Below are 25,395 nucleotides of genomic sequence, written 5' to 3' on the forward strand. Positions count from 1 at the left end.
GTCTTCACTCTTCGGAGGAAATCACCTCCCTCCTTTTTCTTAGCTACAAACATCCCTTAAAATGCCAACATGCTATACAAATCATCGAAGTAAGCACTCCATCCCAGAATGTGAGAAGGAAATCGCCCTAGAATTTTGAGAAGGGCTTAATTTTGTTTGTTTGCTTGCTTGCTTTTTAGGGCTGCACCTGTGGCACATGGAAGTTCCCAGCCTAGGTTCATTACTGCTGAGCCAGAGTGGGAACTCCCAAGAAGGGTATAATTTTGGACAAGCCCATGCCCCAAGTCCTGCCTGCCCGGGGCCCCAGCACGGGGTCCGGCTGAAGCAGGGGGGCTTTGATCTCAGCAGCAAGGTCTGCTGGTGCCGCCACCCCCACCTCTGCTGCCAGGCAGCTGTGCCTAATGCTGTTCTGATCAGTGTTTTTGTCCAAGCTCCCTAGAGTTCCTAGCCAAGCAGACAGGAAGCCAACTTCCTGCTAACCAGCTAACCACCCCTCACCCTCGCACGCCCTCATCCTGGGGCCAGAGTCCTCTCCTGAGCAGTGGCAGGGTGCCCTCCACAGCCACCTGGCTCCCGCTCCTCAGGGCTCTGCCAGGCCTCCTGCATGGCAGGGCCCACAGTGTGCCTGCTCTGGGCCTCCTGGTCAGCACCTACAAACAGGATAGGTCCCACTCTATCTCTAGCTTTGCTCTGAATCCTGGCCCCATCAATATGCCCACATGTCTCAACAATCAAAAAAAGGGAGTTCTCGTCATGGCTCAGTGGTTAACGAATCCAATTAGGAACCATGAGGTTGCAGGTTCATTCCCTGGCCTCGCTCCGTGGGTTAGGGATCTGGTATTGCTATGGCTGTGGTGTAGGCCGCCAGCTGCAGCTCCAATTTGACCCCTTACCTAGGAACTTCCATATGCGGCAGGTGCATTCCTAAAAAGAAGAAAAGAAAAAGAAAAGTATTGTTTTCCACAGCAGCAGTAACATTCCTCATTCCCATCAGCAGTGCACAAGGGTTCCAAATTCTGTTGTGCATTTTTTACTACAATTTTTGGAAAAAGGGAGGAGAATACTTGAGAACAATTAAAGGTCAAAGAATAGGTGACAGATAGTAGTTCCACCGTGGCACAACGGGATCGGCAGCATCTTGTGAGTGCTGGGACAGATTCAACCGGCACAGTGGGTTAAGGATCTGGGGTTGCTACAGCTGCAGCTGAGGTCGATACTGCGGCTCAGATCTGATTCCTGGCCTGGGAACTCCATATTCCATGGAGCAGAAAAAAATTAAAAAAAAAAAAAAAAACCCTTGACTGCCTTAAACATCACAATACTAAGCAGCAACAAGTTCTTTGAATGATGACTCGAAAACACTCAGGTCTTGCAAAGCACTGAAAAAACACTTCACAAACCCAGCTGGACCCAGGAAACAACTTTCTCTCAAGTGACAAGAATATTCTCACGTGCTCTTCTGATGCTGATGCCCAAGGGGGCAGACGCAAGCCATACGGTGACGGGACGTGTGCATGTGCCAGACCAGAGGCACAGGAAGCAGAACCCCCACCTGACCACTGTGCTGGGCAAATGAGCCTCATCCCAAGCCCAAAATAAAGAAAGCCAACTGCATCATTATTCTTGGACTAGAAGTGCACATGTAAAGTAGGAGAGCAGAACAGAACCTGCAGGAGTGGCAGCAGATTCGGAACTTTTAAAATAAACATAGGGAGTTCCCATGGCAGCACAGCAGAAACTAATCTGACTAGGAACCATGAGGTTGCAGGTTCGATCCCTGGCCTCGAACAGTGGGTTAAGGATCCGGCATTGCCATGAGCTGTGGTGTAGGTCACAGACTCGGCTCTGGTGCCTTTGTGGCTGTGGTGTAGGCCGGCAACTGTAGCTCCGATTAGACCCCTAGCCTGGGAACCTCCATATGCCGGAAGTGAGGCCTTAAAAAGACAATAAAATAAAATAAACGTAGATGCAGGTCAAATTTGGGGTGAGTCCTCCTTGCCCTACTTCAGCCCTGTCTCCAGGGCCACCGTGCCCCCTGCTTGGAAGAGAGGCTCCCCCGAGGGTGCTGAGAAACAGCCCTGCTCCCCGCGGAGTGCAGCCCACAGCGAGGGCACCGCCAGCCGATCCCCCAGCAGCTGTACCGCGGCTTGTAAGGCCACCCAGACCACCGAGCAGGGCCAAGCCCATGGCGGGCCATGAACCACGTGGAGGTGCCATCCACTGCCCTCTGGACAACCGCCTCCCTGTCGTGATCCCCCCTCCCACCCGCGTGATTCTCCAGAAAAAGCGGAGTTAACCTCAGCACGGCAGGGCCCTGGAAGAGCAGCTGAAGGCACAGACCACAGACAACCTGCGAATGGCAGCCCCTGTGCCAGGTACCAGCCCCACATGGAACACACTGCAGGCAGTTCCCCAAGAAAGGCCCAGGGAAAAGCCCCAGGGGCCAGGGTCCCCTTTGTGTAACTACACAGCTAAGAAAGGGACCCTCTCATCAGTCTGCCTGTCCCCAATCCCACAGATCCCCCTCTCCCCGCACCCTCACTACACTTCCAGAATGATTTTTCCAAGTTACATGAATTTCCAATCTCGTGTCTGCTGTAAATGCTCGTCACCTTTTGGGTCAAAGTCTTCCTGAGAATCCCAGCAAAGCCCTGGCCTTCTCTGCGGGAACAGACAAAACTTCAAGGAACGCACACAGGTCCTGGGTCCCCAGGGTTTCAAAGCCTGTCACCATGTCTGCCTCCTTCTATCTCCTTTCTGGGCTGAATTCTGAAACACCAGGCAGTCCCTCGGTCTGTAAGAATTATGTGATTAGGTGACCGTAATGAACCTCCAGGAAGGGGTGGCCTGAGCGCCCTGCTGGTACTGAGAGCCTCAGGGAGACCACCTCACACAGACGCAGGAGGTTGAGCTGGTGTGACAGGGACCACGGAGGTGCCAGCTGCGCCAGCTGCCACAGGCCAGTCCTCAAGAGCCTGACCTTGAGCACATTCACACGTGAGTGTGGGTCATCCAGGCAACACTCTCGGAATAGGTGGGGGGACAGGCGGGCACCCACCCCAGGCTGTGCAAGCAGACTCCCCCGCACGGAGACCCGGCCCACGAAGCCTGTATTTCTGAGCTGCTGCCGAGAATTCCCATAAAAAGCAATGCTATTTCTAACCTCCCACGCCATGGAAAAATACACACGCCACCAAGCAACCCAGAATCCCCGAAAGACTTATTTTTATACTCTTCGCCACACACCCCCACGCTTGCCTCCCTCACAAAAATTTTAGGTGGAAAATTTGCTGGCTTTTTAGCAGTTTGACGCCGTGCTAGGCATCAACTGATGAAGCTGCTGGGTGTTTGAGTTTCAAGCAAAACTGAATGTCTACTTAGGAAGAGAATAATATAGTCTAACAATAGAAGTACAGCATCCAACACACAAGCAGGAAAATCCCCCCAGTCCAGGGCCACAGAAGTAACAAGTGACTCTTCCCAGGCTCTGACAGTGCTGTTCTGTCTGGGCCTCCTCGCACCTCAGTGCCACCCTTACCTTAGAACAGAAGGACCAAGGAATCAGACTGGAGTGCCCTGACGCTGCATGGACCTGGGGTGAGCAGGAGGGAGGGAGGAGGGGGAGAGGAAGCGGGGGTGGGGGACCTGAATGAGGACTAGAGAACCCAGAAATGCTTCCACAAGCCAAGAGAAACCCTGGAACTAGGGTACCTGGGACCTATCCCAGGAAGCCTCCACGGGGAACCTTGGTGTCACTTCCCCAAGGATGACCTGGAAGGCCAGAAAGGCACCAACTCACCACTGTCCACCTCGCATGCAGCCAGGATGTCTGGGTGCAGCCTCTGAATGACCCGAACCTCACTGTGAAGCAGAGTTTAAATCCTCTTTCAAGTGAGGGAGCCCTCCGCACATACCTTTCATGGCTTAATCTACTTTAGTGTACACTGGCAAGAATACATCTGGAGGAAGCAAGCATCCTACGTAGACAGTAAGACCTACACTCAAAAGGGATGTTTCTCCCAACACTGCTGACTCACCTGGATTTCTCTAGGAAGGGAAAACGAAGACAGAAAGTTCAGGGCAGGTTGCACCACCTGTACCTGAGGTTACCGCTGGACCACTGGAGCCTCACCCATGGGTACCACAGTCTCACCTGGACTCTTACCTGGCCCCTGGTCCTCAACATCCACTTCTGATCCCTTAGGGGCCCCCTGGTTCTCACTGTCTACTTCTGATCCCTTTGGGCCTTGAAAGAAGCCAGAAGAGAGCTGGGACCTTCCCCATGGGAACCTTCCTCACCTGTGATGAGAGCCACAGACCTAAGCCTCAGGAGGAGACAGGAAATGGTGCAATGGCTGGAAGGAATGACTTCTTCACCTCTACCCCAGCAGCCCTGTGCTCAGTCTGGGCACAGCTCCACACACCTGGCTCACACCCAGCAAACCTCCTTAGTCCTGAAACAGGATGGAAAGACCTGTCTGGCCCCTTCCTCTGGCCCTGCCACTGGGGTCCTTGGGTAAAAGCTAATGTGGAAGGAAAATAACAGCTGACATCGTGTCGTACTCCTGAGCACCAAATGCCGGGTTAAGCATCTTTTTTTTTTTTTTTTTTGTCTTTTCTAGGGCCGCACCCACAGCATATGAAGGTTCCCAGGCTAGGGGTTGAATCAGAGCTACAGCTGCTGGCTTATACCATAGCCATAGCCACAGCCACGCAGGATCCGAGCCACGTCTGCGACCTACACCACAGCTCACAGCAATGCCGGATCCTTAACCCACTGAGCGAGGCCAGGGATCCAACCCGCAACCTCATGGTTCCTAGTCGGATTCTTTAACCACTGAGCCATGACAGGAACTCCCCGAGTTAAGCATCTTAACAGCAACTCCAAAGAGCAGTTACTTCCCACTTAAAGATGAGACAACCTGAGACTGGCCAGAGTAACAAAGTGGATAAAGCGGCACAGCCTCAAGTCAAAGCCTATTTCCAAATGCACCTTACAAGTGCATTACGGCAAAGAGGCACCTGTCTTCAGATTTATCAGGGAGGACAATGTTTTTAAATTTTCCCCCATGACACAACCCGATTTTAAAACCAAGTCCAAAAAATCCACCATAGAGTAAGACAGGCACATTCTGCAGTTAACAAAAAAATCCAGACCTCTCTGGGCCTCCCAGCCCAGCAGACAGAGTGGCAATGCCACCAGTCCATGCTGTCCAGCTGTGAGCTTGAAAGAAGCCAGAAGAGAGCTAGGACAGAACTTCATGGATAATGGAGCAAATATAAATTCCAGGACAGTCAGCTGTCAGAACCTGTTTAGAGGTGTGAGAATTCTCACAATACCTGAGAACCCAGGTATGCTTGAAAATGACCCACAGTGCACAACACGGCACGCGGCTCTGCCGACGGGGACCTGGCCTCTCAACAGCAATCACGTTCAGAAGGAGCAATGCAGACCAACTTTTAATTTAAAATCTATATACAGTAACATTGTCAAGACAAAGTTTTCCATTACCGATTTTAAAAGTCGCTTAAAATAGCCGAGGGAAGGAGGTGATTCCATATATGGGAGGAAGCCGGCTAACATAGGTAATTTGCAGGAATTATTTTTACTTCTGTGGAAATGTGGTAAATCCAGCTGCATGGTACTTAGGGACAGGGCCCAGGGGTGTGCATAGGTACTCAGTAAAATCCTACTTGAAGTTTCGGGCTTTGCGGGGTAAGGACAGGGCGATGGCAGGATGATAGCGCACAGCTCTGCTGGAGACCAGCTGCCAGCGGCAGGTGTACCCAATGGTGGGAGGAAAGCGGCACTCATTACCACCGCTCCCACTTCGGGAGCATCTTGTCTGGCAGGGGAGCTGGGGGAACGTCTTGTGGGTCACCAAGCAGCCTGAGAGCCACTACTGGCCCCCGGCACCCCCGTGACAGCTGAGCAAATGGGCTCCAGTCTGCAGACTTGACAGTGAGAGTTACTCAGGTAAGAGCTTTGTGTGGACCACCCAACATGACACGGGGCGGTCTGGGAGGTCCGCCCTGCCTCTGGGGGTTTCTGGAAGCTTCCAACCTCCACAGAGGCCACGGACACTCAAGGCTCTCAGTGAAGAAGCACATTACACCCTTGCTGGCTCTCCAAGAGCCTTGTCTGTTCCTGCCACCACCATAAATAAAAAGGCCTCTGGGACCTCCATCAGTCACTTCACCTGACAAGTCTCTCTGGGCAGCTCCGAGCCAGGCCGGCGGGATGCTCTAGGCTGGCACCTGCGCTGACCACCCACACTGGGGTGGCTCTAAGCTGGGCTCTGTGTCTGAGGACATGCAGAGGTGACCACACACAACTGCCACCCAAGCTTCTACCCCAGATGCCCTGAGGCCGGGCCACTTATATCCCACCCTCCAAGAAGAAACACACAGGGACAAGAAGGCAGCCTATCAGGAGGTCACACCCCTTCACAGCACAGGTCAGCTGTGCTCCCAACAGTGAAAGAAAAGCCAGCTGCCCGCCCTTCCATCAGCAGGAGCGGGGAGCCGGTGCCCATTCCGGGTGCTCCATGCCAGGGGCCCTGCAAAGCACGGGTGCCCCTCGCCTCTCACAGCAGTCCTGCTCTGACTCCCATCTCGTGAGGCTGGGAGCCAAGCAGAACAAAAACCCAGAAGGAGAAAAACAGCATCCTGTTTCTCCCCCATCTTAGATGTTTTAAACACTCAGGCTCAGCAATAAATACAAATGGAACAGTAAGGTTATTTGTCTTCAGATAGTCTCGAAAATCTAGAAATACCTATTTCACGTTCTCACCACAAAGAAGAAATGATAATTAGCTGATGTGATGGGGGTATTAGCTAATGCTCTGCTGGCAAGCATTTTGAAACACATGGGTATTGCAAATCAACACACTATACAACTTAAGCTTACACATGTTATATGTCAATTATATCCTAATAAAGCTGGAAAAAGAGAAATATACATTTTACATACATTCACAGTCCACTGTGAATATACTTGTGTATTAAAGAAGAAAAGTCACATTTACTCTGTTATCACGCCATTCCTATCAGAAAAAGTTACACTGGTTAGATGGTTTGGGGACCTAGGAGTTGGGACCACTTTCTTGAGAGGAACCATCTCTGAATGGTTCATCCATGACAAGCTGTGCCTGTCAAACATTATCAAAGAGGAGAGTGTCTAGTTCTACTCACCTTTTAAGCTGTTTGAAAACTGGCTCAGTTCTGGAGAATGGCCCAACCTGGAGTCGGCGATTTGAGGTTATAGATGCAGAACTCGAACTGCTGAAAGGAAAAGTAAACCATTCCGCTGAGCCATTTCCCCCATCTCTTAGTGTGCCACCCCTTCCCCAGGCTCCAAAAAATATCTGAGGACAGGCACCGTGAAAGGCACAAATATCAAAATGAGTAACATAAGCATCAAAGCCTTCAACGAGGGGCCACGAACGTGTACTGGACAATGTCCTCATTGGATTAGAGGTTTTGTTAGTTGTAGACATCCTAAGCATCCTAGGGATGGCTGTGAAAAGACCATTTTCTTTCTTTTTTTTTTTTTTTTTTTTGTCTTTTTGCCATTTCTTGGGCTGCTCCCACGGCACATGGAGGTTCCCAGGCTAGGGGTTGAATCGGAGCTGCAGCTGCCAGCCTACACCACAGCCACAGCAACGCGAGATATGAGCCGTGTCTGCGACCTACACCACAGCTCACGGCAATGCTGGATCATTAACCCACTGAGCAAGGGCAGGGATCGAACCCGCAACCTCATGGTTCCTAGTTGGATTTGTTAACCACTGCGCCACGACGGGAACTCCCCATTTTCCTTCTTAACAACCAAAAGTGTTGACCACATTGACCCTTCACTGTAAAGGGAGGCAGGCCCAGGAGCATCTTTTTCCTCCTCCGAAACTCGTCTAATTATGTGGAAGCAACCTGACGCCCGCTTAGCAAAGACCTAGCTAAGGTGACAACATCCATCACTGTGTGCAAGGCTGTTGACCCCTGCCCTCCAGCCTCCTGCAGGAAGAACATGCTTGCAAACAGCCCAGCTCCAGGTCACACACTGTCGCCAGCTCCTCCTCCCAAGCGGATGACACAGTGCTCCTGTCAGGTCGGCCTTACAACGCAGCTCCCAGCTCCCTGCCTGCCAGCGAGCAGGCTTACACACCTGTCCAAGGCTGAGTGAGCCACCACCTGTCTAGCTGGTGTGCCACAGTGCACTCCCCAAGAGACCTGTCCCCACAGCATGCTCCTACCATATGTCACTCATGGTGATCAGCTAGATAAAAAAATGACTGCATCTGGCCAGATGACCCTGTGAGATGCCAGTGGACAGCCACCCAAACTCATGCGCCATCAGCCTCTGTTTTCTGTATCTCCTTCCTACAGATATGCAGCCCTACACACATTACTTTTTCCTCCTGCTTTCTACCTATTGAGAGAAGAAAACAACCCACTTCTTTTTTTTTTTTTTTTTTGCTTTTTAGGGCTGCACCCACAGCACATGAAGGTTCCCAAGCTAGGGGTCTAATCGAAGCTACAGCTGCTGGCCTACACCACAGCCACAGCAATGCCAGATCCAAGCTGCATCTGCGACCTACACCACATCTCATGGCAAAGCCGGATCCTTAACCCACTGAGCGAGGCCAGGGATCGAACCCGCAACCTCAGAAAACAAGCCACTTCTGAGTCCAGGTGACAGCATCATTCCTCGGCTGGGACCACTCTCGTCTGCCTTCCCGGGATTCAAAAATCTTAGGAACAGAAGTCAGTAGAATAACCAAAAACGTTTGTGGTGGATGGAACTCTAAGGTGACCTCAGTGGGGCCAATCTTTGCATCATCCCCTCCTCTGGGCACAGGCAGAACCTATGACTTGGTTCAAACCAGCACAATATGACAAGAATAATGGGACATCATTCCTTTGATCAGACTGTACAAAGTGAGCCTCAATCTTGGCCCAGTAGAAGGTGAGGGACTCCCTTCCTGGCTCTGAAGACGTGAAGGAGCCACAGGCACGTCCAGGAGCTGAGAATGGTCCCCAGCTGACAGCCAACCAGGAAACAGAACAGCAGTCCCACAGCCACAAGGAAGTGAATTCTGCCAACAACTTCGGTGAGTGTAGCAGTGGCCGCTTCTACCACTGATATGTTCAGAAGAGAGCACAGCTGAGTGACAGCCTGAGTGCAGCCTTCTGAGATCCTGAGCAGAGAACCAGCTAAGCCACACCCCAGACTCCTAACTGTGGAAACTGTGGAATAGCATGTGGATGTTGGTTTAAGCCATTGAGTTTATGGTTTGTTTTGCAGCGACAGTAAACACATTTAATTTAGCAATTAACTAAATATGGGGTTATATAAAATAAATACATATATATTGAATGCACACATAACTAGCATGTAAAAACAGCCCTCCTAACTGCCTCATCCATCCAAAAGCGAAAATTCATTTCTCCTACTTGACCATGAGCTCCTTGGGGCAAGAACCAACATCACCATCACCCTGCCATTGCCAAGACATTGAAGAATATGAACCCATGGGAGGCTCTTAACATATTTTCAAAATAAGCCAAATCAAAAGAGTTATGATTTGCTAATCTCTAGTTATCAGCAATAAGACCAAAGCAATAGAGTTTAAAATAAAGCAGAGCTCAGAGCCTCAAAATCAATTTCAAAATGGGTGGAAGACACTTAGCCTCAAGCTCAACACCTAAGTGATGAACAATTGGGCCACTTCCGCTTATTTCATATTACCTGTGCACCTGAGCCAGTGCTTAGAAATGGTGCTCGGTAGTTACCACTTGGCCAAATAGCCTTACCACTTCTCTGGCACTGGGCTACCAGCTGAAGGTAAAAAAACAAATAAAAAAAAATCCCTAAGAGACAGGAATAAGATGGCAGAACAGAAGGACTGGGGCTCACCTTCTCTCATAAAAACAGCAAAACTACAACCAAGTGCTGAACGACCTTCAACCAAATGGACTGGAAACTTTCAAAAAGATGTCCTACTCCAGAAGACAAAGAGGAGGCCATATCAAGAGGTAGGAGGAGCAATTACATGGTATAAGCAACCCCATACCTCCCAGGTGGGAAGCCCACAGACTGGAAAGTAACTGTATCATGGAGACTCACCTACAGGAGTGCGAGCTCTGAGTCGCACGTCAATCCCCACACCTGGCATTGGAAGAAAGAGCCCCCAGTGCATCTGGCATTGAAGGCCAGTGGTGCTTGTGCACAGGAGCTCCATGGGACTCAGGGAAACAGAGACCCCATTCTTGAAGGGTGCACACAAACTTTCATGTGCACTAGGTCTCAGGGCAAAGCAGAGGCTCCATAGGAATCTGGGTTGGACCTGACTGCAGTTCATGGAGGATCTCCAAGGAAAACAGGGTGACTTGTAGGGAAGGACATTGGAGACAAAGCTCTCAGGAATATTTATCAGCATGTGTTCCTCTAGAGGTGGCCAAGTTCAGAAAATCTGGCCCCACCCATCAGCACTGAGAAGCCCCAGGCCAAACAATAATCCAGGTGGGATCACAGCCCTACCCATCAGTAAACAGGCTGCCTAAAGACCCCCCAGGCACACACCTGCCTCTAATCTCACCCAGAGACAAAGCCCCACCCACCAGAGGGAGAGGAATCAGCCCCACCTGCCAGTGGGCAGGCATCAGTCCCTCCCATCAGGAAGCCTACAGCAAGCCTCTGTACCAACTTCAGCCACAAGGGGGGCAGACACCAGAAGTAAGAGAGGTTACAACTCCATTGCCTGCAAAAAGGACACCACACCAAAAACCTATAAAAATGAAAAGGCAGAGAACTATATCTCAGATAAGAGAGCAAGAGAAAACCCCAGTAAAACATCTAAATGGGAGTTCCCGTCGTGGCGCAGTGGTTAACGAATCCGACTAGGAACCATGAGGTTGCGGGTTCGGTCCCTGCCCTTGCTCAGTGGGTTAACGATCCGGCGTTGCCGTGAGCTGTGGTGTAGGTTGCAGACGCGGCTCGGATCCCGCGTTGCTGTGGCTCTGGTGTAGGCCGGTGGCTACAGCTCTGATTCAACCCCTAGCCTGGGAATCTCCATATGCCGCGGGAGCGGCCCAAGAAATAGCAGCAACAACAACAACAACAACAATAAAAAAAAAAAAACATCTAAATGATCTGGAGATTATCATCCTCCAGGAAAAAGATTTTAGACTGATGATGCTGAAGATGATGCAAGTCATTGGAAATGAACTGGAGACAAATTTACAGCAAACACTGAGCAATGAAATACAAGATTTAAAACTTAAACAAGCAGAGATGCAAAATACAGTAACTGAAATAAAAAATTCATTAGAAGCAACCAACAGCAGAATGTAAGAGGCAAAAGAACGAATAAGCGGGGTGGAAGACAGACTACTGGAAATCACTGATGCAGAACAGAAGAGAAAAAAGATTGAAAACAAATGAAGAGAGTCTCAGAAAACTCTGGGACAATATTAAACACACCAACATCTGTATTATAGGGGTACCAGAAAGAGAAGAGAGAGAGAAGGGGACAGAAAAAATATTTGAAGAGATAATAGCCAAAAACTTCCCTAGTATGGGAAAGGAACCACTCACTCACATCCAAGAAGCACATGAGTACCATATAAAATAAACCCAAGGAGGAACATCCTGAAACACTGACCAAAATTAAATACAATGAGAAAATACTGAAAGCAGTGAGGGAAAAGAAACAAATAACATACAAGGGAACCCCGATAAGGTCATCAGCAGATTTTTCAGCAGCAACTCTGCAGGCCAGAAGGGAGTGGCATGATTTACTTAATGTGATGAAAGGAAAAAACCTCCAACCAAGCAACATTAGCAAGGCTCTCATTCAGATTTTAAGGAGAAATCAAAAGCTCCACAGATAAGAAAAAGCTAAGAGAATTCGGCAACACTAAACAAGCTTTACAACAACACTAAAGGAACTTCTCTAGGCAGAAAAGGCTGCAACTAGAAACAAACAAACCAAAAAAAACCCCACAAAAGACAAGGCTCACCAGTAAAGACCTATACACAGTATAGGCAGGAAATCATCCACACACAAATATGCTACCAAAATCAGGAATCGTGAGAAGAGAAGGGTACAGATGCAGGACACTGGAGATGCACTTGCAATTAAGAGACCAACAACTTACAACAATCTCATATATATATATATATATATATATATATATATATATATATATATACTCCTATATCAAAACTTCAGGGTAACTGCAAGCCAAAAATCTACTCTAGATACACATATAAATAAGAAAAATCAACTCAAATACAGCACTAAAGATAGTGATCAAACCACAAGAGGAGAAAACAGGAGAAGAAGGGAAGAAAAAAGAGCAAGAAAACCAACTCTAAAACAGTTAATAAAATGGCAATAAGAACATACATATCAATAATTACTTTAACTATAAATGGACTAAGTGCCCCAACCAAAAGACACAGACTGGCTGAATGGATAGAAAAACAAGACCCACATATTTGCTGTCCTCAAGAGACCCACTTCACTTCTAGGGACACAGACAAATTGAAAGTGAGAGGATGGAAGAAAATATTCCATGCCAATGGGAATCAAAAGAAAGCTGGAGTAGCAATACTCATATCAGACAAAATAGACCTTAAAATGAAGAATATTATATGAGATAAGGAAGGACATTACATAATGATCAAAGGATCAATCCAAGAAGAAGATATAACAATTTTAAATATCTACGCACCCAACATAGGAGCACCTCAATACATAAGGCAACTGCTAACAACCTTAAAAGGAGAAATTGACAATAACACAATAACAGTGGGGGACTTTAACACCCCACTTACAGCAATGGACAGATCATCCAGACAGAAAATCAAAAAGGAAACACAGGCCCTGAATGAAGCATTAGACCAGATGGACTTAATAGATATTTATAGGACATTCCATCCAAAAGCACCAGAATTCACATTCTTCTCAAGTGCACATGGAACATTCTCTAGGATTGCTGACATTCAGGGGCACAAATCAAGACGTGCTAACTTTAAGAAGATTGAAATCAAGCATCTTTTCTGACCACAACACTCTATGACTGGAAATCAACAACAAGGAAAAAAAAAAACTGCAACAAACACAAACATGTGGGCACTAAACAACATGCTACTAAATAACCAGTGGATCACTGAAGACATTGAAGAGGAAATTAAAAAATACCTAGAACCAATGACAACAAAAATGTGACACTCCAAAACCTATGGGATGCAGCAAAAGCAGTTCTAAGAGGGAAGTTTATAGCAATACAAGCCCACCTCAGGAAACAAGAAAAAGCTCAAACAGACAAGCTAACTTTACATCTAAAGCAACTAGAGAGAGAAGAATAGACAAGACCTAAAGTTAGCAGAAGGAAAGAAATCATAAAGATCAGAGCAGAAATCAATGAAATAGAAACAAAGAAAACCATAGAAAAGATCAATGAAATGAAAAACTGGTTCTTTGAAAAGATCAACAAAATTGATAAACCCTTATCCAGACTCATCAAGAAAAAAAGAGAGAGGACTCAAATCGATGAAATTAGAAATGAAAAAGGAGAAGTAACAACGGACATCACAGAAACACAAAGGATCATAAGAGACTACTATATGCAACTATATACCAATAAAACGGAAAACCTAGAAGAAATGGACAAATTCTTAGAAAGGTAAAATCTTCCAAGACTAAACCTAGGTGAAATAGAAAAGATGAACGGATCAATCACAAGCACTGAAATTGAAACTATAGTGAAAAAACTTCCAACAAACAAAAGTCCAGGACCAGATGGCTTCACAGGCAAATTCTATCATTTAGACAAGAGCTAACACCTACCCTTCTGAAACTATTTCAAAAAATAGCAGAGGAAAGGACACTCCCAAACTCATTCTATGAGGACACCATCACCCTGATACCAAAACCAGACAAAGATTCCACAAAAAAAGAAAATTACAGGCCAATCTGACTGATGAACATAGATGCAAAAATTCTCAACCAAATCCAACAATACATTAAAAGGATTGTACATCATGATCAAGTGGGATTTATCCCAGGGATGCAAGGGTTCTTCCATACCTGCAAATCAATCAATGTGATACACCGCATTAACAAACTGAAGAATAGAAGCCCCATGATCCTCTCAATAGTCGCAGAAAAAGCCTTTGACAAAATCCAACACCCATTTCTGATAAAAACCCTTCAGAAAGTGGGCATAGAGGGAATCTACCTCAACATAATAAAGGCCATATATGACAAATCCAGAGCTAACATCATTTTCAATGGCGAAAAGCTGAAACAATTCCCACTGAGATCAGGAACAAGACAAGGTTGTCTGCTCTTGCCACTACAGTTCAGCATAATTTTGGAAGTCCTAGCCACAGTAATCAGAAGAAAAAGAAATAAAAGGAATCCAAATTGGAAAGGAAGAAGTAAAACTATCACTATTTGCGGATGACATGATACTATACCTAGAGAATCCTAAAGACTCGACCAGAAAACTGTTAGAGCTTATCCACGAATTTGGCAAAGTCGCAGGATACAAAATTAATACACAGAAATCAACAGCATTCTATACACAAACAATGAAAGAGCAGAAAAAGAAATTAGGGAAGCAATCCTGTTTCCCATCGCATCCAAAAGAATAAAATACCTAGGAGTAAACCTACCTAAAGAGACAAAAGACCTGTACTCTGAAAACTATAAGACACTGATGAAAGAAATCAAAGATGACACAAATAGATGGAAAGACATACCATGCTCTTGGATTGGAAGAGTCAATATCAAGGCAATCTACAGATGCAATGCAATCCCTATCAAATTACCAAGGACATTTTTCACGGAACTCAAACAAAATATTTTAAAGTTTGTTTGGAAGCACGAAAGATCCAGAATAGCCAAAGCCATCCTGAGAAAGAGAAATGGAGCTGGAGGAATCAGGCTCCCAGACTTCAGACTATACTACAAAGCAACAATCATCAAAATCATATGGTACTGGCACCAAGACAGAAATGTAGATCAGTGGAATAGGAGAGAAAGCCCGGAATTAAACCCACAGGCCTACAGTCAACTAATCCATGACAAAGGAGGCAAGAATATACAATGGAGAAAAGACAGCCTGTTCAATAAGTGGTGCTGGGAAAATTGGACAGCCACATGGAAAAGAATGAAATTAGAACACTCCCTAACACCATACACAAAAATAAACTCAAAGTGGATTAAAGACCTAGATGTAAGATCAGAGACTATAAAACTCTTAGAGGAAAACATAGGCCAAACACTCTCTGACATAAACAATAGCAATATCTTCTCAGATCCACCTCTTAGAGTCATGACAGTAAAAACAAAAATAAACAAATGGGACTTAATTAAACTTAACAGTTTCTACACAGCAAAGGAAACTCTAAACAAAATGAAAAGACAACCACAGAATGGAAGAAAATATCTGCAAATGAATCAACTGACAAGGGATTAATCTCCAACATTTTTAAACACCTCCTACCACTCAATACCAAAAAAAACAACCAACCACATCAAAAAATGGGCAGAAGATCTAAACAGACAATTCTCCAAAGAAGACATACAGATGGCCAAAAAACACATGAAAACATGTTCAACATCACTCATTATTAGAGAAATGCAAATCAAAACTACTAGGAGGCACCACCTTACACCAGCCAGAATGGCCATCATCCAAAAGTCTACAAACAATAAGTGCTGGAGAGGGTGTGGAGAAAAGGGAACTCTATTACACTGTTGGTGGGAATGTAAACTGGTGCAACCACTGTGGAAAACAGTATGGAGACTGCTCAGAAAACTAAAAATAGAATTACCTTTTGATCCAGCAATCCCACTTCTGGGCATCTATCCAGAGAAAACCATGGCTCAAAAAGACAAATGTACTCCAATGTTCACCGCAGCTCTCTATACAATAGCCAAGATATGGAAACAACCTAAATGTCCACTGACAGAGGAGTGGGTAAAGAAGATGTGGTACATATACACAATGGAATATTATTCAGCCATTAAAAGGAAAGAAATAACGGCATTTGTAGCAACATGGATGGACCTAGAGATTATCATGATAAGTGAAGTCAGTCAGACAGCCACCATCACCAAACGCTATCATGTACATGTAGAATTTTAAAAGAAGGTCACAATGAATTTCTTTGCATAACAGATGCTGACTCACAGACTTTGAAAAACTTATGGTTTCCAAAGGATACAGGTTGGGGGGGTGGGGGGATGTGCTGGGGTTTGGGATGGAAATGCTATAAAATTTGGTTGTGATGATCACTGTACAACTATAAATGTAATAAAATTCATTGAGTAATACAAAAAATCCCTAAGAAAATTTCCAAAGTAAGAATTTGTGAATCATTCTTAATTTTTCATTTGTACAATCCATTCCAAATCAAAATGGAAAAAAACCTGTGTAGGTCAAATAACCTGGCTCTAATTATGAAACAAAAAGCTAATGTCAGCTTTATGACAATCTATTTCAAAGGTTAAGATGTTTTTATTTTTGTCTTTTTTTTTTTTTTTTTTTTTTTTTTTTAGGGCTGCATCCGCAGCATATGAAGGTTCGCACACTAGAGGTCCAATCGGAGCTATAACTTCCGGCCTATCGCCAGAGCCACAGCAACGCAGGATCCGAGCCACATCTGTGACCTACACCACAGCTCACAGCAACACCAGATCCTTAACCCACTGAGCGAGGCCAGGGATCGAACCGGTGTCCTCATGGATGCTAGTAGGGTTCGTTAACCACTGAGCCACAAAGGGAAGTCCTGTAATTCTTTTAAGCAAGATTTTATTTAAGCTCTGTTTAAAATAAAAGTTGAATGCATAAATCATTCAGTTTCTGCTATCCTTGAGAGATAAATTACTGTTTTTTATTCAAAGAATATCTTGACTCAAATTGTGTCTATTTTAGAATTTGAAAAGACTGATATAATAAAAGGGAAATTTTAAAATACTGAAATCTGTTATATTACTGAAGAGAGTACAAAATAAAAACTTCGCTCATTACAGAAACACATCAGACTCTGCTGAAATCTATACCAGGATCTTATTATAATTCCTCCTCCCTCATAAATCACTCAACAGCCTGAACATTATCTCCAGGCTTCAGCCCTGTGCTCAGCCTCGCGGGCAGCAGAAAGCTACCCCGCAGGCCAAGAAAAACTAAAAGCACCAGTCCCACGACATGTGAAGCAGACAAGTTCAATAAAGTCACCCCTTCTCCTCAGCATAATTTCAAGTCTCTTGGGCTGCACCCTATGTGTGAAAACAGGCAATGCCTCAGCAGGGAGCTGGAGGGGTCCCGGGGCCACCTCTGAGCAGGCAGAGCAAGACACAGCCCCAGAGTGAGAGTCCGCGCTGCCCCTGCACCCTCAGACCCGCCCACTGCCTCACCAAGCACTGCTGTGCCCCAAGCCCGCGCTTCTGAGAAAGGGGACAGGACATCAGGACCGCACCCCAACCAGGGAAACCATGAAATGGCACAGGCAGAGGGCCTCCAAACCAGGCCAGCGCTCCAGGCGCCTGAGGACAGTCCTTCAGGGCTGGTAATGTCACCGGCCCCAAGCCACCTCCCAAAGCCACCTCCTGACACATGTCCAGCAGTCTGCACAGCACATGGCCTCAGTGGCTGTAGCCTGGGAGGCTGGAGCTGGTGAGAAGCAGAGCAAGAAAAGGGGAGGGGACCTCCTTGCACCAGAGCAGGGAAGGTCACACACCTGGTAGAGGACTGAAGTCCCAGGGGAGTGAGGCATATTCAGCCTAACCCTCCCAATGCCTTGCCTTCTCACGGAGGTGAAGGACAACAGGTCAGGGGACAGGCCACTGCAGGGTCCTTTCTCTGTCAGCTCAGTCCTGGGTCCAAGTCCTATGAGGAGGGCCCTGAAACACAAGCGCCTGGACAAGTACAGAATCTCAGCCGCTGGCGGACACCGTGTCAGACATAGGTACAGACTTCAGTTACATAAAAAGATCAGAGGAAATAGATGCCAGGTCTCCTCCTAAACCTTCCTGGCTTCCTGTCACTTCTGGGAACACAGAGGTGGCCCCACAGGACAGCACCATACGCAGGGCCACCAACAGCTCCTCTGCAGGGCTAGATGGGTGCTGCCTGCCTGCCCTGCCAGGTGCCCCGTCTTGGGCCCTGAGAACTGAGAAGCAGAGCCAAGGAGGAAGGGGAGCCAACCCAGCCAAGCTGGGCTGGGCCACCACCTCCTGAGAAACATCCTGCCCTCTCAGAGCCCAGGCCTTACACTAAACTACACAGGCAGCTGAACCCCTTGCAAAGTTCAGAAGCTCCATCTTCCATCTTTACAGAGGTCAGATGAGGGACCTCCTATGAGGGAAGCAGGGCAGCCGCCAGGCCAACACTGCATCGTGAGGCCACTTCATAGCCAACATGGCAGTGGGCCGTGCTTCCAACCTCCTGTGTGGACAATCATTACAAGAAAAAATCAAACACATCAAGATACTCAGGCATCTTGCTCATTCATCTTTACATAATAATAATTCACATGTGCCTGGTACCCAGCCTGGCACCTTACACTGCCATCTCATTTACCCCTCACAGCAGCCTGGCGTGCATGCTACTAGTGCTCTTACTGACAGAGGAGCACACCAGGGCCTGGAGCATTTAGGTAACTTGTCCTAGGTCACACAGAGAGTGAGATGCAGAGCTAGGATTTGAACCCTATTCCATCCTACAGGCAGATCCACACAGCGATCAAATCAAATGGTTATAAATAAGAAATAAGACATAACTGAGGCATCAAAAATGATGCTTTATTCTTGGGCATACCTGTGAAAACTAAGGTGTATTTTTGTTGTCCTATTATGTTCCACCCCACTCTAGTACTCTGGAAACAGCAACAAGTTGTTCACTATAAGCAGATTTCCGACCCTTCCAGCCACTCCGCTCAACATCCTACAGGCAAGGACAGTGCAGATGCTGTGGACCTTGTTGGTTCACAAGGGTCCTGACCCTAACAGCTAGAGGTGGAGGGGGCACAGCAGGCTCGGCCCATGTTGGTGAAGCAGAATTATTCTACAGACCTGTTATGTCCCAAGCTTCCTGCCATGTACCATCAGAAATTAAGGAGGGCCTAGGTTGTCATTTCCGGAAAACCCAAAATGTACCATGGGAAATAGGACAGGCACAAACAAGTCTGTGCTATCATAATAAAATGTCAAGACCGTTTTTCATAAGCCAAAGATAAAGACTGTTCTCCTTATCTGACTGACGTCTATTAACAGATAACCTCAAATACAGACGCGGTTCTGGGTGGAGAGCTGCCTCTATGGTTGAGCCCGGGCCGGGAGGGAGCGGTGCTGTGGGAGGCGTCAAATCACAGGAACGGGAAGAAAAAACCCAGGGCGTCAAAATCTACCCCAACCCACTACGCCAGTGATCAGCCACCAGGTACACAAGCGACCGCACATGCGGGCCACTGGCATCTGCAACCAGAGGGTCGGGGAGCCCCTAGGAAACCGTGGCTGGGATCCAGACACTGCTGCAGAGGGGGGAGTGGGCAAGCGGGACCCCGCCAGCTGGAAGGAGGCCAGCAGCTGCCAGGGCCTCTGCACAGAGGTCCCAGGACAAGCACGCAGGTGCTGCCAGGGGCACCAAGAGGTGAGGTTGGGGAGACCACGCCCCCCACCCCCACAGGCTTCCCTCCGCCCACCTGTCCGGCCAGAAACGGAAGCCACGGGCAGAGGCTCTGCCAGTGTCACATGGGACCAGCGCTGGGGCTCCGCTCATGCTTCACAGACGCTGGCCGTTCACCAAGGCAACCACGACAGGCGCTCCCAAGGGGCCTCCGCAGTGCAGAATGGAGTTCAGGTCAAAGTCACTTGGGTCTTGATTAGGCCTCACTGGACTCTGAATACTGACTCCATTAGGGGCAGGACAGCTCTGAAGGAACCACGGCAATTTCAAACCCTAACACCCTGCTTCCCAACAGTACTGACCAGCAAACTGTTCACTGTTCACCGATATCTGGGGACACAGCAATCATTTCAGCAAACTGAGCCAATAATAAACACCTATGCTTGGTCTTTCTCCTCTGTTAAGCTACACACACTGTCTTTTAATCCTTCCTCTGTAACCCCTCCGTGGTATTAGCTGCTTTATACTGTCCAACATTTTTAATGCAATATACATGTGCATGTATTTGCACACATGCACCTACACACATGCACACATATATAAATACATAAACATGCATATGCATGGATGGACATATACATACACTGAGCTGTAACAGCAAATATTCATATATACTTATCACATGTATAACATTTTTAAAGTTTCTAAAACTACTCAGCCTGATGATGTGACCTACATCCCCGTCTCCTCTGCTGCAAGTCACTTTTTCACTGCTGGTGATAACCTAGTAAAAACAATTTCACCACCTACCAATGAGTTGCGACCGGGGGTTCTAAAACCCTGGTCTGGGCGTTAACTAAGGCACTTAATGAATGACTATTAAAAAGTAATAACCCTTGGAGTTCCCGTCGTGGCGCAGTGGTTAACGAATCCGACTAGGAACCATGAGGTTGCGGGTTTGATCCCTGCCCTTGCTCAGTGGGTTAACGATCCGGCGTTGCCGTGAGCTGTGGTGTAGGCTGCAGACGCGGCTCGGATCCCGCGTTGCTGTGGCTCTGGCGTAGGCCGGTGGCTACAGCTCTGATTCAACCCCTAGCCTGGGAACCTCCATATGCCGTGGGAGCGGCCCAAGAAATAGCAACAACAACAACAACAAAAAAAAAAAGACAAAAGACAAAAAAAAAAAAAAAAAAAGAAGTAATAACCCCACGTTCATCACAACATCAGCTGTCTCCCCTGTTGTTCCCTACCCTCCCAGCCTGCAGAGCTACCCGTGATTTAGGGCGTCCTGAAGGACCATCCTTCACAACACAGCCCTGCAGACAAACCAGAGAGCAGCAGCTAATGGAAGTCACTCCGTCTACGCAATCTGTGTGTAAACTCTTCACGTAAAGTCCAGGACCCGGTATCCTGAAATAACTTAATGAAAACACATTCCACTGCTGAAAGACCTTTGCCCTTGGCTTTCAATGCTTCGATAAACTTGTAAATGGTCTTGACAATAGGCCTGGCATGAGAGCTACCTTGTACTTCAGAGCAGGGCAGGTTTAGACATGGCTGGTCTGCACGTCTAACCAGCCCCCAGGGGTCCCCAGTAACCAAGAACTAGACAGCCCTGGTGGTTGGCAGGTCAAGGTCACACCTAGCCCCCTAATGATGTATGTTCCGTGCACAGCAGACCCCTCAGCAGAGAGCACCTGCTTGAAGGCAGGCATTCAAGTGAACCACAGCATGTCCAGGTGACAGGAGCCACCGCTGGTGGTGAGGGAAGGGCCACCTGGGAAGAGCAGGGATCAGCCCCCCAGTGGGGGAGTGAAAGAACATAGGCAGGGGCAGGCTTGAAGGCAGGGCCAGCCCAGGATGAGACGAGAACCTCTGTGGGGAAGTAACTCGGCCACTAAAGCTCTGATCCACTACATGCAAGCCACGTTAGGTCAGTGGGAGCGCCAGGAGCCCGGGAAACCATCATTCAAAGAAAGTCCTCCAGCCCTTTTCACGTGAAAGAAATACAGACGCTCCAATTTTCCCATGTTAATCAATCATTTTAATTGAAAACAGATACATGGTTCTACTACCTCATTAGAGGTCAAGTTCGTGAGAGGTCAGCGTCTGGTTGTAAAGACAGTCCTCAGCCAAATACTTATATTCCATTGGGTCACAGCTTTTACTTTAAAAATTACCACATTCCTCTTCATTTTACACTATTCTTAGAAAATATTTCCCAGCATTTTCTCCATGAGATCATCAAAAAATAACTCCTGAAGTTGAAATTCTACCCACTTGGAGGCAACTATTAACCAACTACAGTCTGGACATGCTGTTCTACATGCTACTGAATTAATAGGGTAAAAATAAAATTCCAGAAAACCTACGCGGTTTGGCCTTCTCTTATTTGAGGTCACAGAGTCTTTCCTCATTCTTGCGGGTTTCATTAAACTAAGCACAGAACACTGTAAACTGATTTGCTAGTTTCCATCCCTGCTGCCAAATTTCCACTTCTGCAAAATCAATTCCAACCAGGAAAAAAAAAAAAAAGTATAGCTAATCTTCTAGTTCTTCCTTTATTCAGAATGTGGGATAAAAAGTTGGAAGAGAGGAAATCAACTACTGGCAAATAATGCAAATGTTAATTTATTATCTTTATTTTTTAAATCACTACATTGTCTCAGAATCATTTCCTCCTCTGCATTCTGGAAAGTTTTAAAAACATGGACACTGCCAAATCATGACCTTGTTATAAGCCAAAGTTCAGTTATTTTAAGGAATTTATTACCTTTTAGCCGAAGGAGTTCTCATGAAAATCTTTCCAAACCACTAACTTTGTTAAGAATTTTTACAGGTTTACAATATAATACTGCATGACACATTTTAGGATTTTACTCTGTGCATTCGCTTAGCCTGTAACAAAGCGGCACAAGCTAAGGTTAACGACGTGGGTAAGGACTCGGGAGACGGAAAATGCCATTACTGCAGCAACGCCAGTGGCAGAGAACCAAGCCAAGGGCAAGGCTGTGCTGTGTGCAGACACCTTAGCTACTAAGGACCAGAAGGAGGAGGAGTTTTGAAAGCATAACAGCTTGTGTCCACTGGCTTATCAAAATATCTTCCTTCCTCAGCATCTTCAACAGTAACCTCAGAAAACCAAGCTTTTAAGTCCTTAGATGAAATTGAGTCCCACTTATCCAGAACCCAAACAGCTGAGAAATTCCAATCATTGGAATTTTTGCGAGAAGGAAAATCATTACAACCACAAGACCTTAACACACAAAACTATCAGCCAAATTCCCCACTGCAGTGGCTGCCAGGCCCAGGAGGGAGAGGGCAGTGGATGGAGAGGACCAAGCCCAGAGCAGAAAGCCACAGGAAGGGGCCCGGCAGCCCCCCTGCAGGGACCTGGGCCACAGGGAAAGGAACAGCTGAGATCAAGGCCAGGAGTCAGCCTCATCTGCAGCCCATGGATGGGCACAAAACCTTGCCGCTGATGACAAGGCGACATACATCACCTCTGTGGGCTCAGCTTGAAAAGCACACGAATAAAAGTCTGATGTGCACCTGACTTAAAGCCAAGCTCAGAAAGGCCAGTTAGTTTGTATTTTTTTTTTTTCCCACTGTACAGCAAGGGGGTCAGGTTATCCTTACATGTATACATTACAATTATATTTTTCCCCCAGCCTTTCTTCTGTTGCAACATGAGTTAGTTTGTATTTGTTAATCCCATACTTCTAGTGTATCCTTCCCCACCTCCCTCCCCCGTCTTAACCATCAATTTGTTACAAACAATAGCATGTAAAATAGACAAGTAACAAGGATGGACCTTATAGCCACTGTGTTGTAATAACCTATAATGGAATATAACCTGCAAAAAAACCATAACCCAGATCACCATGCCATACACACCTGAAACTAACACAATATTGTAAATCAGCTGTGCTTCAGTTAAAAAAAAAAAAAAAAGGACAGTTAGTGACTCACAATCCAAAGCAAGCTGCCACCGGGACTCAGGACCACCGCTGGATACCACCAAGCAGGTGGTCCCCAGTCCCAGGGAGGCCCCTCGAGCCTGGGCTTTGCCCTCCCAGAGCCACAAGAAGGACGCAGGGCCATGAGGCTTCAGGGCATCCTTGTCTGGAGGGGGCGGCTCCCCTCAAGCCTGAGGCAGCAGGAGCCAGGTCTGCACAGAGGCATAAGCACAGGTTGTTTTTAGAAAGTGGATTCTCATGGGTAAGCCCCCCCTCTGAAACCCTCACGACCCTGAGAAAACTGCCCTCGCTCTTCTCAGATACCACAGCAACGGACAAGGGGGCCCTGGCACTGCTGCTTCAAACCAAGCAGACACACCACCTTCTGGTAGCTGTCATGCCACAGGCCTGTGTGTGTGCATGCATACATGCATGCACACACACATACAAGCATGAATACATACACGTGCACAGAAATACACACCACACACGTGTGCCTGCACATACAAATACACGTGTGTGTGCACATGCAAGCACATATATGCACACACCACATACGCACATGCATACATAACATACATTGCACATACTCATACATGCATACATCACACACACACACACACACACACACATGCACTTACTCATACATGCACATGTGCCTCCGGGAGCTGCAAGTACAGTTTTCAGAAGTAAAACATTTCTCTGATGTAAAAATGCATGACTGCAAGAACGCATGCAGAAGATGTTCCAAATACATTTAATTATGGGGTCTTTTTGCAAATACAGGTATAACTGAAGACTCAATTTTAGAGGTCACCTCCATAACGCAGAAGTGCCATCTGAGGTTTTACCAGCGCCCCCTCCACCCTGCTCGCCACAAACACCCTGTTGATTCCAACCAAGACCCTGGACTCAGGAGCTGACTGCTGTTACTCCGGGTGAAAGAGGGCCCCTCACTAACACAGAAGATTTCCAATCTCACCAGGACTGAACACTGCAGTTTCAGTCGTGCCCTTACCCAGAACTCTGTGCATTTCAATTACACGGCGACTCCCACCCTTTGGGGAGGTGGTGACCCTCAGCCGACACACATGGGCAACCCCAGGAGGGGCCAGGCCTCTAGGGACAAGACCAGCATTCCCCGCAGGACCTCCCGCCCCCTTCCTTCCATGGAAACACTATGGCCAGCTACCACCTCCCTGGGAATGCCACTTTGGCAGCTTTCCTTTCATCTAAGACCATGCTTTTGCCAACTCAAAAAACAAGTCATTCCCAGCCTTGCCCAGCAGAAGCAGACCGCCGCTGGAGACGTGGCGCTCTCCCCACTTCGGGCCCAGCAGCCTCCAGCCGGGAGCAAAGGGGGAAGCCGGTGCGGCCTCTGGCCTCCACAACTGTTCCCAGCAGAAGAATGAAGCAGACGTCCTGCCCTGGGGAGCCAGCAGCAAAGGGCCTTCTGTGCTTCTGCCTCCAAAGGGAGAAGGGGTGGGGGGTCTGGGCAAGTGCCATTCGCTCCGGCCCATAGGACCACTGCGGCCCAAGTGCCAGCAGCCTCTCGGGACATGCGTCCGGCGCCACCTCAGCTCTCCAAGTCTGAACCTCCAGGGGTAGGGTCTGGAAATTGCATTTTAACAAGCTCCACAAACCAGTCAGCACACCAGCACTAGGAAAATGGGGGTCTAAACCCAACTCAAACCTGCGTGCCTGAGGGAGGGAGGGCAGCTCAGCAGTCAGAGGCTGCAGGAGACACAGGTGGGGAGCAGGCAGAGAAGGTTCCAGGAGGACAGAGTCCCAG

The 25,395-nt window shown here is 47.4% G+C and overlaps 1 protein-coding gene and 1 long non-coding RNA gene across 2 annotated transcripts in view; both read right to left on the reverse strand.

Moving 5' to 3' along the window:
* Nucleotides 1–25,395, reverse strand: part of LDLRAD4 (low density lipoprotein receptor class A domain containing 4) — a 176,925-nt gene that overhangs the window by 117,921 nt on the left and 33,609 nt on the right. The gene's annotated exons all lie outside the window — the stretch shown is intronic.
* On the reverse strand, nt 8,409–11,824 carry LOC146402704 (uncharacterized). The gene is made up of 2 exons (XR_014807597.1): nt 11,142–11,824; nt 8,409–10,855 (listed from the first exon to the last, which is right to left on the reverse strand). It is a non-coding gene; the product is annotated as an uncharacterized LOC146402704 (long non-coding RNA).

The sequence above is a fragment of the Sus scrofa genome, chromosome 6, assembly GCF_054392235.1.
Source record: "Sus scrofa isolate SSC_HxYL_T2T_F1_AM1 chromosome 6, Sscrofa_HxYL_maternal_Yorkshire_Landrace_v2.0, whole genome shotgun sequence".
Taxonomy (NCBI): domain Eukaryota; kingdom Metazoa; phylum Chordata; class Mammalia; order Artiodactyla; family Suidae; genus Sus; species Sus scrofa.